The sequence below is a fragment of the Protopterus annectens genome, chromosome 11.part0 (genome assembly GCF_019279795.1).
Source record: "Protopterus annectens isolate FY-2018-M chromosome 11.part0, PAN1.0, whole genome shotgun sequence".
Classification (NCBI taxonomy): domain Eukaryota; kingdom Metazoa; phylum Chordata; order Ceratodontiformes; family Protopteridae; genus Protopterus; species Protopterus annectens.
Genome location: NC_056745.1, coordinates 839,939,108 through 839,956,677, shown reverse-complemented (window position 1 = coordinate 839,956,677; position 17,570 = coordinate 839,939,108).

Here is a 17,570-nt window from a genome sequence, read left to right as displayed (position 1 = left end):
CTGTGCAGAACCATGGATACACTTAAAATCTTGACAATTTCCAGTATGTACAGAGAACTAAAGGAGAACAGTACGTAAATGTCACGAGAGCGTATACAAAATAAAGTTAGTTCTTTATTCACAGAACGTTTATATATGCATCATTTTTACACGTGAATATACTGAAAGGCGGATTTTTTTTCTTAATCCAAAGTTAATTATATTTAACGTGCACCATGTTGATTGCAGTACCATCAACATAATATAGCACAATGAATTTGCTGCCAGAAATTTTATGTTGGAAAAACAAAAGCTTCAAAATGCACTCTACTGAATACATTAGGGAGTAACAGAATAATATTTTTAATAATACATAAACCGAAGATGTTAATGATTGCAGTACAAAGTGCTCAGTTTTATTTTTAGGTATCAAACAATAAAGACAATGTTAGAGAAAGGGATGTGGAAACTTAAGTGATAAAATCAGAATTAAAATGTCCACTAATACCATACCTCTGAGCTGTCCCTGATTTTCAGGAACATCCTTGTTTTTGACAGATTTTAGCTCTGTCCTTGTTAATCCCTCATAAACTGATTCCTTTTGGAGAAAAGTTGGTGGATTACACCTCATAAATAATGACAATAATTATAGTTATAGACTTATTTTGCTCCAGAAAAATATATATTAATTTACATTCTCTTATTAGGCCAGTGCCTCAAGTCAATAGTACTAGTATTCTAAAGGTATCCCTGGTTGTCCTTGAATATTTCTGGATTTGTCCATGATTCTGTCAAGATTTCTCCCTGATTCGTTGCTAGCTATAACTGATGCTACAAATTATATGACTTGAGATTGTGCACTTTATATGGAATGAACAAGTATCAAACCACTCTGCAAACCTTTTTCTGCAAACAGACATTATATTATAGCAGTATTATTGTGGGTTTACATAGATATTTTGAATGTGACAGTCAGCACTCAATTGCTGAGTCCTAAGAGATCTATTTTACTGAAAGCCTAGAGGATTGTAGTACCCCATTATGGACTAAACTATTCATAAATTCATAGACTGCTACCAGGCCATTGACCCAACAGGCCTTTCTAAGCCTAGCCTAGCCAAGTTTTCCCAAAAGAATAATGATGTCCTGCTTCCAAGCAGGACTTTGAAGGCCAGGCATTTATAAGCTGCCTCATGCAGGTTTGTTACACCTTGTATTCTTTTTATAAGGAGCCTTTGAGGTCACCCTAGTTGCTGCGTATACCTGGTTAGGTACATACCAAAGGGAGCATTATACACTATGCATGGTTTGTTAAGGGTGTAGAACAGTGGGATAATGACCTCTTTGGACCTAGACACCATCCCCTTACTTATAAGTTGCATGATGTAAAAGGATTTCCTCACCACTGTGGCCACATGGTGGTTGAAGGTAAGGCTACTGTCTATGTGTGTATCCAGATCCCTGACCACTGGGTCTACTCCTAGGGGTGTATTATCAATATGGTAATTAGAGGGGATGGTTGATTTCCCAAAGGGTACAATTATGCATTTATTTGCATTGAGTTTAAGACCATGGCTTTGGCACCATTTATTAGACAGAGATAAACCTTGAAGAATGCTAGCATCTGCATGGGAGTTGATAATAACCCCCAGCTTGCAATAATCTACAAACTTAGTCAGCCATAAACCTTCAGCATTTGTTTGCATTGCAGAGAAATAGATGCCAAAAAGGAGCGGACCCAATAACAAGCCCTGGGGGACTCCACTAATGACCGGCCTCTTGGTAGAGGTTGCCTCACTTATTTTGACCTCATAGCCAGCTGGCTATCCAGAAGGTGATAAAAGGGTTTATACCTAAATTAGTTTACTTGTCTATAATGCCTGAGTGGGGTATTGTACTAAAAGCCCTGTCAAGGTCGAGGTAAGCCAGTTTTACCTTCATCCAGTGCATTGGTGACCCTCTCAAAAAATCCATCAGATTTAATAGATATGACCTTCTTTTAACATAACTGAACTGTGAAGGGTCCAGAGTATGCAGGTTACCTATGTCCTCATTTATCAACTCCATGATGATTCTTTCCATGTCCTTACATATGAGGCTTGTAAGACTTATGGGCCTATAGTTACCCAGATCAGTGGTTGGACCTCCTTTGTGAAGGGAAATGACTGTAGCCATCGTCCATTTCTGGGCACAAAACCTGACTGAAGGCTCCAGTTGAAAAGGGATTCAAGTGGACAAGAGAGTTCATGTTTCATACTATTTATTAAACATCCCAGGACATTATCAGGGCCCATTGATTCAGTGTTTTTTGCCTTGGAAAGTGAATTAATAACCTGTTCTCTAGTAATGGTTGTGGTGGTTATGTTATGTGGTATTTAGAGCCAAAAGGTTGGCAATAGCCTCTGGTTCAGTATGGATGATGCCATTTACAATAAGTTCTGCACATTATTATGCATTTCCTCAGAGGTTACGGACAAAGATGTAGAAAATCTATTTTTTCTTCAAATTTAGCAGGTGAAGTATTAATTAACCCTTTTAGCTGCCTTTTTTAGATTAGTCAGGGGGCTTTTAGTATGTATGGCCGTGTTACTCCTACGCTTGGCCAATATTTTTTTTCTTTTGTTGTATAACCAATTGATACAGTGATTCCACCAGGATGGCTTGTCTTTTGAGCTTGTCTTATTCTTAGCATGAGTGGGCACAGCTCGGTCTATACAGCTATCACTTTGGCTGTACAGAGATTTTGTAAACAGCTTAGTGTATTCTATGGTGTTTACTGGGTTTGAGGGTGCTTGGAATTTAGCCAAGGGTTTCCTTAGCAGAGAGACATTAACCTTGGAATAGTTCCTAAAGGTTTTTTTGTTTGGCTGGATCTCCAGATTTCATTTTTATTTCAAGTAATACTGCCTTATGGTCAGATCTGATGATCAAAAGTATTACATTGGGTGAAGAACACTGGTCCCCCATGTTCGTGAGTACAAAGTCAATGATTTTTGTACCCCTGGTAGGAGAATGGACTGACTGTTCCAGGATGTTGGTATTAACAAAGTTTAAGAATCACTGGGATTGTGCATTAGAAGTGCAGTTGGATTCCTAATCTATAGAGGGGTAGTTGAGATCCCCCCATGAATATCATATTGGTTGAACAGTGAGGGACTCTAGTTCATTGAGATAGGTAGTAGGGGTTTCCTGTGACATGGAGAGGGACCTACATATTGTAAGAATATGGTGCGGTACCCTGTTTATGGTGAGTTGCACATGTATGAGTTTCAGTGGGTGATACACTTTAACTAGTCTGGATGTGAGATCAGTCAATATAGACTGAGACTCCTCCACCTTTAGTTCACTGCTGTACAGTAGCTGGTCTAAAGGTGTGAAAGGCATTATAATCTTGCATTGTGAGGTTCTCTCAGCAACTTTAAACTATGTCTCCATTACTACACATATGTCTACATTCTCCTAGGAGAGGAAGGCTTGCAGAGAGTGAAGTTTCTTGTTAAGACTTCTAGCATTGAACAGCACCACCTTCAGATATTCCTTCATAGGTTCAGTTAAGTCAGTAGGTTTATCAGTTTGGCATTGCCTAATAAAGGCACTATGGAGGTTAAAAAGGTCTTTGCCAGTATCCAAAAGTCTAGAGGGGATAAATGCAGACCATTCTTGGTAAAGCAGTGTGGTCTGTCAACCATGTCCTCCAAGGCTGTCAAATATCGTACCCCCCTGGACTAACACCAGAAGCTAAACCAGTTGTTAAAATCAATTATTTTCTGTTGGTAATGTGGCACCATCCTTGGAGAAGGTAGTATGCTCCTCAGTGTTAGGCTCATACCTGGCTGAGACATAATCAATGAGTTCAATCATGTCTCGCTTCATATAGTTTGAGGTATGTCTCAGGTCATTAACACCTACCTGGACTAAGACAGAGACATAGTGGTACCTGTGGTTCAGTCACCTGAGTGCCTGTGTGACTTAATGGATCCTACCCCGGAAAGGCAGCTAACAGTGACCCTATCCTTACTCAGTCTGGTGAGGGGGACATCAGTGTGCCTCACTATAGAATCACCAGTGAAACAGGAAATTTGGCTGTGTGCCAGTTTGCCTTAAGGGCTTAGCAGTGAAGACATTGGATACAACATTACTATGTGTAGCTGTTGGTGGTGCTTTAGCAGAGTGTTTATGTGATGGCTGAGGACCCTTTCTTTGATTTTATTTTACTTATAGAACTGATGGGGGTTTAGATACTGGACTCTTCTACTGTGGAGCAATATGATCCAGTTTTATTGTAAGATTTGCAATAAATGGTGTGAACATAACAATTGTAAGAGGTTGAATAGCAGCCCTGCCAGTCACTACAATGCAGCTTTCTGACACCATACATTAAACATCCTTAGTTAATGCTGATTAGCAGAAAAGTTACATGACCTTATCGACACTTCCCTTATATCTATTACCTTACAGTACTTGTTATATAACATGTGGAAGAGAGCATACAACACTGATGCAGTTTTCTAATATTATTTATTAAACATAACTCCGAAAATGAAACCACTTGATTGACTATCAAAGATATCTAACATGTTCAATACACACAAAAAATATCCCCCAAAACACTCTCGCGCACACACACACATAAAAAAAAAAAATCACACCATTATATCAATTTATTTGTTTATTTTGAAGTTGACCAGGGAAGGACACTGATCCAAGTGGCCTATTTTAATATTCAGATAGGAAAAGTTTGATAAACAGACCCAGTAATGTTTCAAAACATAGCATGCAGGAAGTCCAATTACATAGAAGGTTTGTGTGAGGAATATTTCAGACTTTTAACAATAAGACAAAGGTGTCCTAATCTGCCTATTATACAATATATACAATATGCGTTTCAGCATACAGTTTGTTCAAGATGAGAGTAAAAGGAGTGTATTAAAAATATATCATTAGTGCCTTAGAAATAAGTCAAAATATGGACATAAGCACAGATTTCAACCCATTACTTCAGGAATGAGGGACAAAGTCAAAACTAGACAAAAATATTCTTGAACAAGGACAGTTTTTATATATTGATGCTGTTCAATTAAAAGGCTGATTAAATAATAGGCTTTGTATCAGATTTCATTTCCTGAGGAATAAGCAGCCTTTAACTATAGTCTGGTAATACTGGCTTACTATAATCATCAAAATTAGATATTATACCATGACCCCTCCATTAATATTCCAAAACGTGCACGCTGATTGGCCAGCGTGCACATTGCAAATTGACTTATACTAATGGAAAAAGGTCCGGTCGCCCGGACTTTTTCCATTAGTAGAAGTCTTTTTTAAAACACTGTCTTGCTATGTTAAAGGAGTTTAACATAGCGACACAGGTTTAGAAAAAGCAATGGAGATCTCCGTTGCTTTTTTTAAAGCTGTCTCACTATGTTAAACTCCGTTAACATAGCGACACAGTGTAAAAAGCAACGGAGATCTTGCTTTCTCCGTTGCTTTTCAATTCGCTATGTTAAATGGGTTTAACATAGCGAGACAGCTTTAAAATAAGGAACGGAGATTCTCCGTTGCTTTTTTTAAAGCTGTCTCACTATGTTAAACCCATTTAACATAGCGAAACAGTAAAAAGCAAAGGAGATCTTGCTTTCTCCGTTGCTTTTGCCCACAGCTCTGATGTACTGCGTAGGCATGCGCAGTACATCAGAACTTCAGCGGAATACCAGACAGCTGCGGAAGGGCAGCAAGGAGGCATTATACAATGCCATTATTTAAGAAAAGTAATTATTTTTTTTCTTAAATAATGTCATTGTATAATAGCAATAACCCACTTCTGGGTGTGGGTAATGCTGCATTTACCCACGGTTGGCTTTGTTTGGTCCCTCGGGCTTCGCCTTCGGGACCAAACCACGCCAACCATGGGTAAATCCAGCATTACCCACACCCAGGCGTGGGTTATTGCTATATTATTTACCCGCAGTAGCACATGTTGGCTTATGTACTAAACAAATATTACTACACAGTCAGCCTTGTAAGGCACCCACTATGCCTTTTATGTCTGAAAATACCCTGGATGCGTGGTAATATCTCTTCAGTTTAAGCCCACCATGGCTTGTTGTTTTCATACTGCATGCCCTCTCAGTGTCCCATGTGTGCATTAGTTCTGGTACAAAAACTCCATCTTTGCTGCTGTAATACTCACAGTACCTGTTGAAGTCAATGGGCTATTACTACACATGAAGCTGTCGAATACTGCAGCAAGTACTGCTTTCCTTGGCTCTAACAATGAACAGTGCAGTTTGCAAAGTGTTATAAAGCCTGAGTAGGTAAAGGCAAAATCAAGTTTACAGTTAAAGTTCAGTCATGCACATAGGTGAGCATTACTTACTGCAGTAATACAACGGGTTAATTAAAAATATATCTTTTCTCTTTTTAAGTAAGCATATTGTAATATAGCATTACATGGGCCTAAACGATGCTGCTGCTGCAGTGGAGTATCACCACAAAATAGAACCCTTTTACAGCTTTATCAATGGAAAGAAGATAAATGAGATTGCTAAGTGTCTGCTTACTTACTTGTATTAGGGAATAGCACATTCTCCATTTCTTGATAACATTCAAAATATACAGAACTTGCAGGATAATTTATCTGTCTTACCCACATACTGACTGTGCAACTCTGCATTTAACACTACATATGGATGGTGAGGGGGGGAGGCTGCACCGTCTTACTGCAGTATACAAAAATACCATGTTACTTGTGCAAGAAGACATGATGGAGTGTGCAAGGTACAGATATTACCACGTGCTCAGGCTATTGGGAAACATTATCCAGAAGGCCAAGTCTCTTGCAATCTCTCACCAAGTGGAAATATCTGGATGATATTGTCTCTTACATCCATTCCACAAAGGATAGGTCTTTGGATTCGACCTGAGATCTGTCTTTAGCCAATCTAGACTTTGGAAACCAAGCTTGGGCTCCTCTCCTTACCCATAATTCCATGCAAAGCCCATCATTCCATCAAATCTCATTTGTCTCTCCTTTGAGACAGACATGGATCTCCTTGCTCAGGCATGGGTGAACATTGTAAGAAACATTTTTTGCTGTTGCTTCCTTTTCTATCTCCTAATTAAATATATTTCAGTGCTTTAACGTCTGTAGTGTCATTATACCATACTTCCCATTTCATTGTAATATTAAATAGGTGCTTATTTACTCTTTCATTTCCTCACACCTCAGTGCCATCTTTCTGATATGAAAAGTAAAAAAAAAAACTTTTATATCTTATTTTAATAACTTAGAATTACTGTTCACTGCTGTCTCTTTATGGTTGTAACTCTTGATTTTGACTGGAAAAACCTTCAGGTTTTAAAAAAAAAAATGTGTGGCCTGCAGCCATAAGATACCCAATTTAGATCCACACTCGAAATTTGTGTATTGCCTCGGGGCCGCACAATGTGATGAGCAATGTACCATATGCACAGTCTTTGTTACCTGGTCTGTGCTGAGAGGAAGAATAAACTTATTCTTAAGGGACTTCTCCCTGCCCCCTGAGACAATTGTCCCAAGTCTCAACATGTTGATTCTGGAGCTTCCTCTTTTAAAAAAGTCTTCAGATAAATCTAAAGAAGACAAAGTCACAGGCTCTAAGGAGAAGATTTAGGAGCCAAGAATGTGCTCTCCTGATTGGTCTTCACCCACTCTTAATTCCTCAGCTCTGGCACTGAAATCCTTTAAGCATTCATATCCAGAGTTTTTTTCTGAGCTGGTCCTGATTGGATTGAAAACTCCTCCCTCTCCTAGAGCCATGTTTCCCCCCCTGAGCTAGTCTGTCTTTGGAGTCTGATTGCCCTTTCTTCAGGAAAAGACTAGCCACCGGCTGTCAAGAACCTCCTTCCACTGCTTCTTCCTTGTGGTCAGTCCTGTCAACCAGGAGCCTCTCTGATGCAGATGTGAAACAGATTATGAAGAAATTCTTCAGGATCCAGATTCAGTTGGGAGTCGTCTCAGCTCCGACCACTGCTGGACCAAGGAATTATGTCTCTTCCCCTCATCATGTAGTAGCTCCTACTCCAACCCACTTGTCAGATTTGGAAGTTATAGATCTGAGCATTTCCTAGAGCTTGTCCATGCTGTATCTGAAGATTTGGTTATCTTCTACTTCTGCGCCACCTCTGACCTGAATGGCTCCAATATCAGCAGGGCTAGAAGGATCTCAGACGCAAAGCAACAGTGCCAGATACAGGGGTACAGTTTCAACTCCAAGGGTTTCAGAGCTATCCCTTCATCTCAGGTCTTCAGCACTGGACAGCTCAACACTGGCATCAGTCTCAGATCCAAGCCAACTGGAGTTAGCTTCAGCTCCCACCAGACAAATCTAGAGATCTCCTTAGGCTTCCATGTTTGAGGCTGTCAAGTGAGTACTCTCCCAATCAGATTAGTGAACTTCTCTTTCTAGCTTGGCTCCAGCTGTCTCTCAAAGAATTCTACTGGGTCCTGATTCTTCTCATCAAGTACACTTGAGACAGCCAGACCCACTGAGTCTCAAGGCAGCCCATATAGGAGACTCACAAATCTCTTCCAAGTTCTGTCTGGAACACCCCACTGGGGACATACCTCAAATGAGGCATGTGGACTCCTCCAGAAGTCTCTCACAGAGGACACTGATCTCCTTGATGGTGAGGGGACCTGCAGATTCCCTCTTAAGAATGTCTTATTCAGAGAAATTCTCAAACTCCTGAGACAGAAAGCTGGGTTGTCCACCGACACCCTCTCCAAAAAGAATCAGTGTCCCTCAAGGCCTTCAGGTCCAGCTTAGCTACATCTTGGATGGTTTCCTCTGCTGATGAGATGGTGGATCTCATCTCTAAGTGGGCATGGATGGAGATGCAAATGGCTTCATCAACATCCTGTAAACCAGACAAATACTTATTCTCCCCAAAAGATTGTCAACATTACAGCAGAGGACTGACCATAGATTCCATTCACAGAGGAAAGCTCTTCTGTCCATCCCCTAACAGAGAGTCAATGGTACTAGACAGATTCGGGACGTGGACTTATGCTTCAGTTACCTTTGATTGGAGTCCCTCTCGGGGTCTATATCTGCAGAAGACAAAGAATACCTTGGATTCTCAGTTAGACATCTTACCAACACTGTCCAATGTCTCAATGCATCTGATCTCCAATTTTACTGAAGGTACTTTAAGAATACAGAGACAGGCATTACCATAAGGAGATATGACTAGATACACTTGTGTATCTTTGCGGAGCAATTCAAGACATCATTTATAAATTTCTCATTTGATGGCTCAACACTCTTTGGGCATAAAATGAAAGAAATAGTGACCTAAAGTGAACAAGATGGAAATATCCTTTCTGCCATTGGAATATGGTTCTGTACCCCAAGATACCTTTTCCTAGAAGGCAGAAATGGGGTAAGAAACTATAGTTCTGGCAATCCCAAGGGTTATCTCCTAAGACTATGGGAAATAGACCCCCCTGAGGCGGATGTTGGCCACAAGGTAGAGGTGGACTGCAAAACCATGGCTTCAGAGATCCTTTCATCTACAGGCCTTATCAGTACTCTTGAAGGACTGCCTGACTGCTGCTCTCTGGAAGCAGTTGTGGGTGATTATCCCTGCACCCCAAAACCTAGAGGTCCATCATGGATGACAAATGGGGTCTAAATGGAGAGATGATAAGTCAGCAAGCAAAGGAGAGTAGCATTGCTGAAACTGAATTCATCCTCTAGTTTTGGTGGGTACCTTCACAAGATCTCACCAAGACAACATTGATATATAGACTGTATTTATATAGCATATATCCTGGACAGAAGTAGGTTAGAAATTAAAAAAAGATAGCTGGGTGCACAAGACCCAGGATAAAAAAGTGCCCAATCCTGGCAGCTGCACTGGTGCCAGGACTGAAAAAAAATGACAGTGTAGAATCCTCAAAATATGGAAACATTCCTACAAGGGTCTATATTACCACATCGAAACTTCAGTTCACTGAATACCAAAGCGTCAACACTGAAACAGCGAAATACGAAAAGTATGAACGATGATGTCCATGAATTTTTTCACAGGGAAAACATTTGCTTGGCTGACCAACAGCGAAACAAATTTTCAAACCCTAATCAAGTGGGGGGCTGTGCCTCCACACACTCCCTAACTAAATATACCAACTCTGACATCACTCTACATTGAAGAAAAAGGCAAATTCCCGATAACAGCCAAGCAAATTTTTTCCCTGTGAAAAAAATTTGCGGAAGTGGCCATTAGTACTTTTCGAATTTAGCTGTTTATGTGTCAATGTTTTGGTATTTGGAGAACTGAAGTTTCAATGTGGTACTATAGACCCTTCCTACAATGAAGCCAGGCCCAGGGGGAGGATGGTCCCCTTGTTGTAGAGGGAAGTAGCAGTCCACAAAAACAGATAGGCCAAAGAAAAGCCATAAAGACAATAGAGTGGACTATTGAGGATAATTAAGACATTATGTATTGTTACTATTATGCAAAAAGCCTAGAATTTCCAGATGCAAGATATACAAAAAGATTAAGAGAGAAATTAGAGGAAAGAAAATACTACCACAAGAAAAACTGTCAGAAGCTTCAATTAAAAATTTGTGTTCATTAATACAACAGATTTGTGAAAAACAGTATATAAACCAAGAGACTTTGATCTGTTTGCAAAAAGAAGCATCAGAGGAACTCCAAAAATATAAACAACAAAACACAGAGATTTTTGAAAAGTATAAAAAAATAGAAATATGGACATGGGAAAGAAAGAGATTTGATATGGTGCAATATTTATGAAAAGGCGAAAGCCAAATTAATCAATATAAAGAAGGTAGCCCCAAAGATATTTGAAGAGAAATATAGGCACAGGCATCCAGATATGGAAAATTTCACAATAAAGACATACTCAAAGAGGGAATGTAGAAAAGAAGATTAGCAAAGTAGAAGTTAAAAAAAAATAAAAGTTGAAGTTATGGAGTGCCTGCGAAGTGAAGGATTTGATGTAGAAAATCTAACACAGATTACATCACATCATGATGGAGCGAGTCCCCAAAGTAAGGAGAAACAGGAAGATCAGGAGACATCTGAAGAAGAAATATGGACATGGGAAAGAAAAATAGATTTAATATGGTGTAATATCTATGCAAAGGAGAAATCAAAACTAATCAATACAAAAAGAGCAGCAAAAAGATATTTGAAGAGGAAAACAGGCAAAGGCATCCAGACATCTAAAACTTTACAATACAAAAAATAAGAAGACAGAGGAAAAGTAGAAAAGGTGATAAGTAATGGAGAAGTTAAAGAAATAGAAACTGAGATTATGGAGTACCTGCTACATAGACCTAACACAACTGCAAACCAAACACATAAAAACACAAAGACATACTCGGAGGCTCTAATAAAAAACTTACCAAAACAACAGAGGCTCCCAAAGCAGACATCCAAAAATCCACCACCTCAAAACAAAACACATGCAACACATACTTCAATAAATCAGTGTGTCGACCAATCGCAGCCCTTAAGGCCAAACACCTTGCCTGATACACTAGTAATAGGTGACTCCATAGTCAGACACACTGATGTCCCACTGACCAGGCTGAACAAGGAGAAGGTGACTGTGAGCTGTCTATCGGGAGCTAGGATCTGCCACATAACACACACAGTCAGGTCACTCCAAAGCAAGTACAAATATGACTCCATCATTGTCCATGCTGGTGTGAATGACCTGAGACGTACCTCCCTGGACTACATGAAAAGAGACATAGAGGAGCTCTCCGATTATGTAGTCCAGGCTGGTATGACCCTGACCCTGAGCAGCATCTTGCCCTCACCAAGAATGATACCACAATACAAAGACAAGATGATCAGCTTTAACAATTGGCTCAAGTACTGGTGTCATTCTAAGGGGATCCAATGTCTGTCTGCCTGGGATGATATGTTGGACAAGCCATGCTGCTTCGCAAGGGATGGCTTACACCTGTCACCACTGGGCTTCCAGATATTGGCTAAGGCTCTTGCCACCCCCATAGTGCCTTTTTTAGGCAAGGCTCAAAAGACAAACCCACCTCCTTAGAAAACAAAATAGGAAAAAAACTAAGGGTAATGCTGCTCAACACCAGAAGTCTAAATCTCAAGATGCAGGCACTTGATGCACTCCTCAGCATGGAGAACATCGACGTCTGTGCAGTAACTGAAACCTGGTTCAAGGCTCCTGAGAGCACCCCAGCGCTACCAGGCTATACCTCGTATCATGCTTTTCGGCCCCAAAACCCGGGCCGAACCACAAAGGGAGGGAGAGTGTCCATATTCATAAAGGACACCCACACCTCCAGGTTAGTAGCAACACATGAAGCATCAGAGACCATACAGGTGCAACTAACCATAGGCAAAACTGCTATACAACTGGTAGCATGTTACAGACCACCCTCCCAATCTCAAGAACCCCACTCAGCCTTCCTGAAGACATTAGAGGATATGAATGTATCACAAAATACCATCATACTGGGAGACTTCAACTACCCAAACATAGATTGGGTACATTATTCTAGCCCTAATATCCTAGCCCAAAGGTTCCTGGAATTCATAAATTCAAATGCACTGGAACAACTAGTCACCTCTTCCACTAGGGGAGATAATATACTAGACCTGATCATCACAAACATGGGGACAAAATGCTCCACACCGGAAGTATACCCCTCACTAGTGAGATCTGACCACAAACTAATCACCCTGGATATACATATCCCACCTCCACCCCAGCACAAAAGACCACAGTGAAAAACTTCTCAAAAGCAGACTTCACTCTTCTTAAGACTGAGATGGTATCCTTTAAGCCCACTGTGCCAGTGGATACCACATCCCACAATGCCGAATCCTTCACAAATGCTTTCTATGGACATCTCCAAGAATGCATGGATCATGCAATCCCAAACAAATCTAAGTCCCTCTCCACCAAATGTAAGCATCCTGTCTGGTGGACCTCAGCCATAAACAAATTGTATAACAAAAGAAGGAAGCTACTGCACGTCAGAGCGAAATCCCATGAAGGGAAGACATCTCTGATCAACATTAGCAGAAAACTACGTTCTCTCATAAAACATCCAAGGCAAACTTTGAGAGAAAAATCGCTAAGGACACTAAAGATAACCACAAAGCCTTCTTCAGCTATGTTAGAAACCTGGGCGGAAACCCTCAGATATGCTCAGAGTTGGTTCACAACAACAAAAAATACACTGAACCCACAGATATTGCCAACATTCTGGCTGACAGGTTCAGTGCAAATTTCTCCCCTCCTTCACCCCCAAAAGAAGAAATACTTATCCCAGCTGAATGTAATCTCCCTGTCATCTCAGATGTCCAAGTGAGAACCGCTCTAAACAAAGCAAAAACACAGCATCAATGGGACCTGACGGTATCCCGGGGTGCGTGTTACGTGAACTCCAAGAGGAGCTAAACCCACACATAAAAATGCTATTTAACCTTAGTCTTACTTCAGGATATGTACCTGAACACTGGCGTACAGCAACAGTGGTCCCACTCCACAAGGGGGGTGCCTCTACAGACCCTGAAAACTACCGCCCCATAAGCTTAACTAGCCTGGTCTGCAAAGCTATGGAAAGAATCATTATGGAACTCATAAACAGAGACATAGGGGACCTACAGACACTTGACCCCACCCAGTTCGGCTTTGTAAAGGGCAGATCCTGCCTTCTAAACCTGGTTGACTTTTTTGAAACAGTCACTAGAGCCATTGATGAGGGCAAAGCAGTCCATACAGCATACCTGGACTTGGCTAAGGCCTTCGACACAATACCCCACTCAGGCATCATAGATAAGCTAAACAGCTTAAAAGTAAACCCTTATGTCACTAGATGGGTTGCAAACTGGCTAAAGGACAGAACCCATAAAGTTAAAATTGCTGGAGCAATGTCAGACTCAAAGCCAGTCACAAGTGGTGTCCCACAGGGATCTGTCCTGGGACCCCTCTTGTTCGGTATTTATTTCTCAGATGTTAAAGCAAACATGGGAGGGCTGTGGCTGACAAATTTCGCAGATGACTGCAAACTAGGTGCCATAGTCGATACACCAGCAGACACACACATCCTACAAAAAGGCCTCACTGAAACGGACAACTGGTGCCGTAGTCACGGCCTTAAACTAAATGCCAAAAAATGTATAGTCATCCCTTTTGGAAAAAACAAAGTACCCACAAATTATCACATAGACAGCAACCCACTGAGTACGGAAAAAGTAATCAGAGTCCTATGGACCCAAGTAGACAGCGACCTCTCATTTGACACCCACGTTGCCAAAGTGGTTAGAAAAATATTCTACCTTGCACACCTCATCATGAAGGGATTCACATCCAGATCCAAGGATGTCATTGTACCCCTATATTCCTCCCTCATCAGACCCATGATTGAGTACAATGCCCCATTTGGTATGTACCTCACCCGGCATTTGCAACAGCTGGAGAGACCACAAAAGTACCTCACCAAAAGGATCAAGGGTCTCCAACATATGTCTTATTCTGCCAGACTAAAGAAACTTCAGCTCTATTCAGTAGCATACCGCCTGCTCAGAGGTGATCTCTGCCTGACGTACAAGGCCATGTCCAATCAGGATCTGATGGACATGCTCCATCTCAAAAAATCCAAATCCATCAGGACCACGAGAGCTGAAGACTTAAACCTCGGCACAAGTATGAATAGGACATGCTGGAGGGATAGATTCATAACCCAGAGGCTTCCCATGCTTTGGAACAGGATCCCAGTTCGTATTAGGCAGAGCCCTCACTGACTCTCTTCAAGAGAAATCTTGATGAGTGGATGGGAGATCGTAAGTTTACCCCAGGGGTCACATCTGTGTCACTGCTAGACAGGGGCACAGTAAACTAATTCTATTATATAAGGGGACCTTCATTGTGTCACTACTAGACAGAGGCACAGTATTCTAGATTTATTCTGTACATTTTTGTACCATTTCATGGGGTGGCAATAGCCACATAACTATGGCTAGGCTTACAAATGCCCCAGGGCAGATAGCCTAGTACTATACTATGAAACTATGAAACTAAGTGAAGCATTCAGTGTAGAAAATATAATTCAGAAAGAACCACAACAGGATACAACAATGGACCTCCAAATTAAGGGGAAGACAGTGGAACAGGAAGCAATTGGTCAAGTGCCATATGAAGATATTTTGGAGCCTTCCACAGGAAACCAGTATAAGCGTTCACTTGAAGTTGGACAGCAAGAGAAAGAACAGAAAACTGTGGAAACTCTGACGCAATGTTGAGGAGTGATAGGCCAGTGAGTTCCTTTATGACAGAGCAACGAATGGCACAGGATGGAATTAAAGAGAATGTGCTACAGGAAAATGCTACAGAACTTTCCATAGAATGCCCGCAGGAAATGGAAAAACAAAAAATGTGCCCTCAGTTTAGACGAAAATAAGCTAAGAGAAGAGTTACTTGTTTTAATAGAGATAGACTTATTAAGATCAGTGAAAGAACTAGACTGCAGAAGGTTAATAAAACCCAAAGGTCAGAAGTTTGATAAAACAAATTAATACAGTAATAGGACTGTTCCTAGAGATTCATGCAATATAACAGAAATAAACAGGATCTATTACTGTGCAGCTAAATTAATAACTGATAAAAGTTCTACCCCAAGACACAGGGCTGTGAGGGAAAGGAAGTTGAGAAATCGAATACTGTCATGTAAGTATCAAACAGAGAAAACTATAAAGCAATTAAGACAAATGTCACTGTTAGAAGAGTATAGAAGAGGGAACAGATCAACAAACATACTTAGAAAGATAGATATGATAAAAGCAATGCACAGTATTACAACAGATCAGGATCTATCATGCACTATCACAAGTAACAAACTAAAAATCTCAGCACAGGTGGAAAAACTCAGAAGATACACAGATAAATATAAAGGAAAACTACAAAATAAGCAAGCAATTGATGACCCCAAAAAGTTCTATAGAGAACTGGGAAGCAAGGCAAAAGGAATTGAAAGACCAGCAAAACAAAAAAAAAAAGAAATAGATACATTTTGGAGAAGTATTTATTAAGATCCTATGGAACATAACAAAGATGCTAAATGGATAGAAGAAGTAAAAGAATGCATAAGAAGTTTAAAGGTACAGGATATGAAATGGGACAAAGTAACAGCCAGAGAGATTGAAGTAAAGTTAAGAAAAGCCTCTAACTGGAAAACCCCAGGCCCAGATGCAGTACCTAACTTCTGGTTAAAAGTGTTAACATATTTGCATGAAGATTTAGCCATAAGTAAGAACTATTTATATGTGCACTTCAAACAGACACCAACCCGGCTAGCAACAGGAAAAACAATGCTCCTATTTAAGAGTGAACCTGCAATAGTGTGGCAAGACTGTTGCACTGGGGGTTGTGCAAACATTATGGGATTGAAGTGGCTGCAAAACACTGTAAACATGAGCCACAAAGCACCATAGAAAATTATGAAGTTTACATCACATGGGATCACCCATTACCAACAGTTCAAAAAATAGATGCTAGAAAAATGGATATGGTGGTCCATGAAAAGAAGACAAAAGTAGCATTGATTACTGAAATCGCCACACCCAGTGACTACAGTGTCTTGCGTACAGAGAGGCACAGTCATAAAATATCAGGATTTGCAGGCAGAAACGAGAGCAATGTGGAAGAAAGATACCCAGACAGTTCCAATAGTAGTATGAGCAATGGGTCTTATAAAAAAAAAAGAATCTACAATCATATTTACAGTAGATATATTACCAATACATGCAACCCTGTATGAATTGCAGAAGGAGTCATTACTGGGCACATTGCGGGTGCTGCAAAGAGCACTTCTGGCTGACATCAAAGATTGAAACAATACTAATTTCATCAACTTTAATCGTACTTTGACTTAGGAATGGGTTCCATTCCTGTCATGGTATTAGAAACCCAAAAGACTTGGAGAAATTAAAAAACAGTGAAGAGGATAATAGCCAGAGGCTATTACACTCCCTTTTTGTGTCACCCCTCCCAAATTCAATAAAGTTACCAAATGTTCCACCCTCTCAAAGACCAGCAGCATGCAAAGAATTACAAAAGCTGCTTAACACACGAGTCATTCAAGAGGTCCCACCAGATCAGCTAGGATCCAGAACTTACTCAAGATTCTTTTAAGTGATAAACAAAACTTGAACTTCAGGGCAGTTTTGGACCTCAGCCAGTATGTCAAGCAATCAAAGTTTTGGATGGTCACATTTCAATCCAATCTCCCATTACTGAGAGTAAATGACTGGATATGCTGGATAGACCTACAAGAGGAGTACTACCTCATCAAGATGGGCAGGTGATCCAGAAGGTTTCTACACTTCTGGCTGGGAGCTAGTCACTTCTAATTCAGAGATCTGTATTTTGGCCTCACCACAGCCCCCCCCAGATGTTCACCAAATACATGGTAGTGGTAGCAGCATGCCTCAGACGCAAGAGTTCCAGATTTTCTCATATCTGGATGACTGGCACATTTCCACCCCTACCAGGAATCTACTCATCCAAGCAAGTGACTCCTTGTTCCAACTTT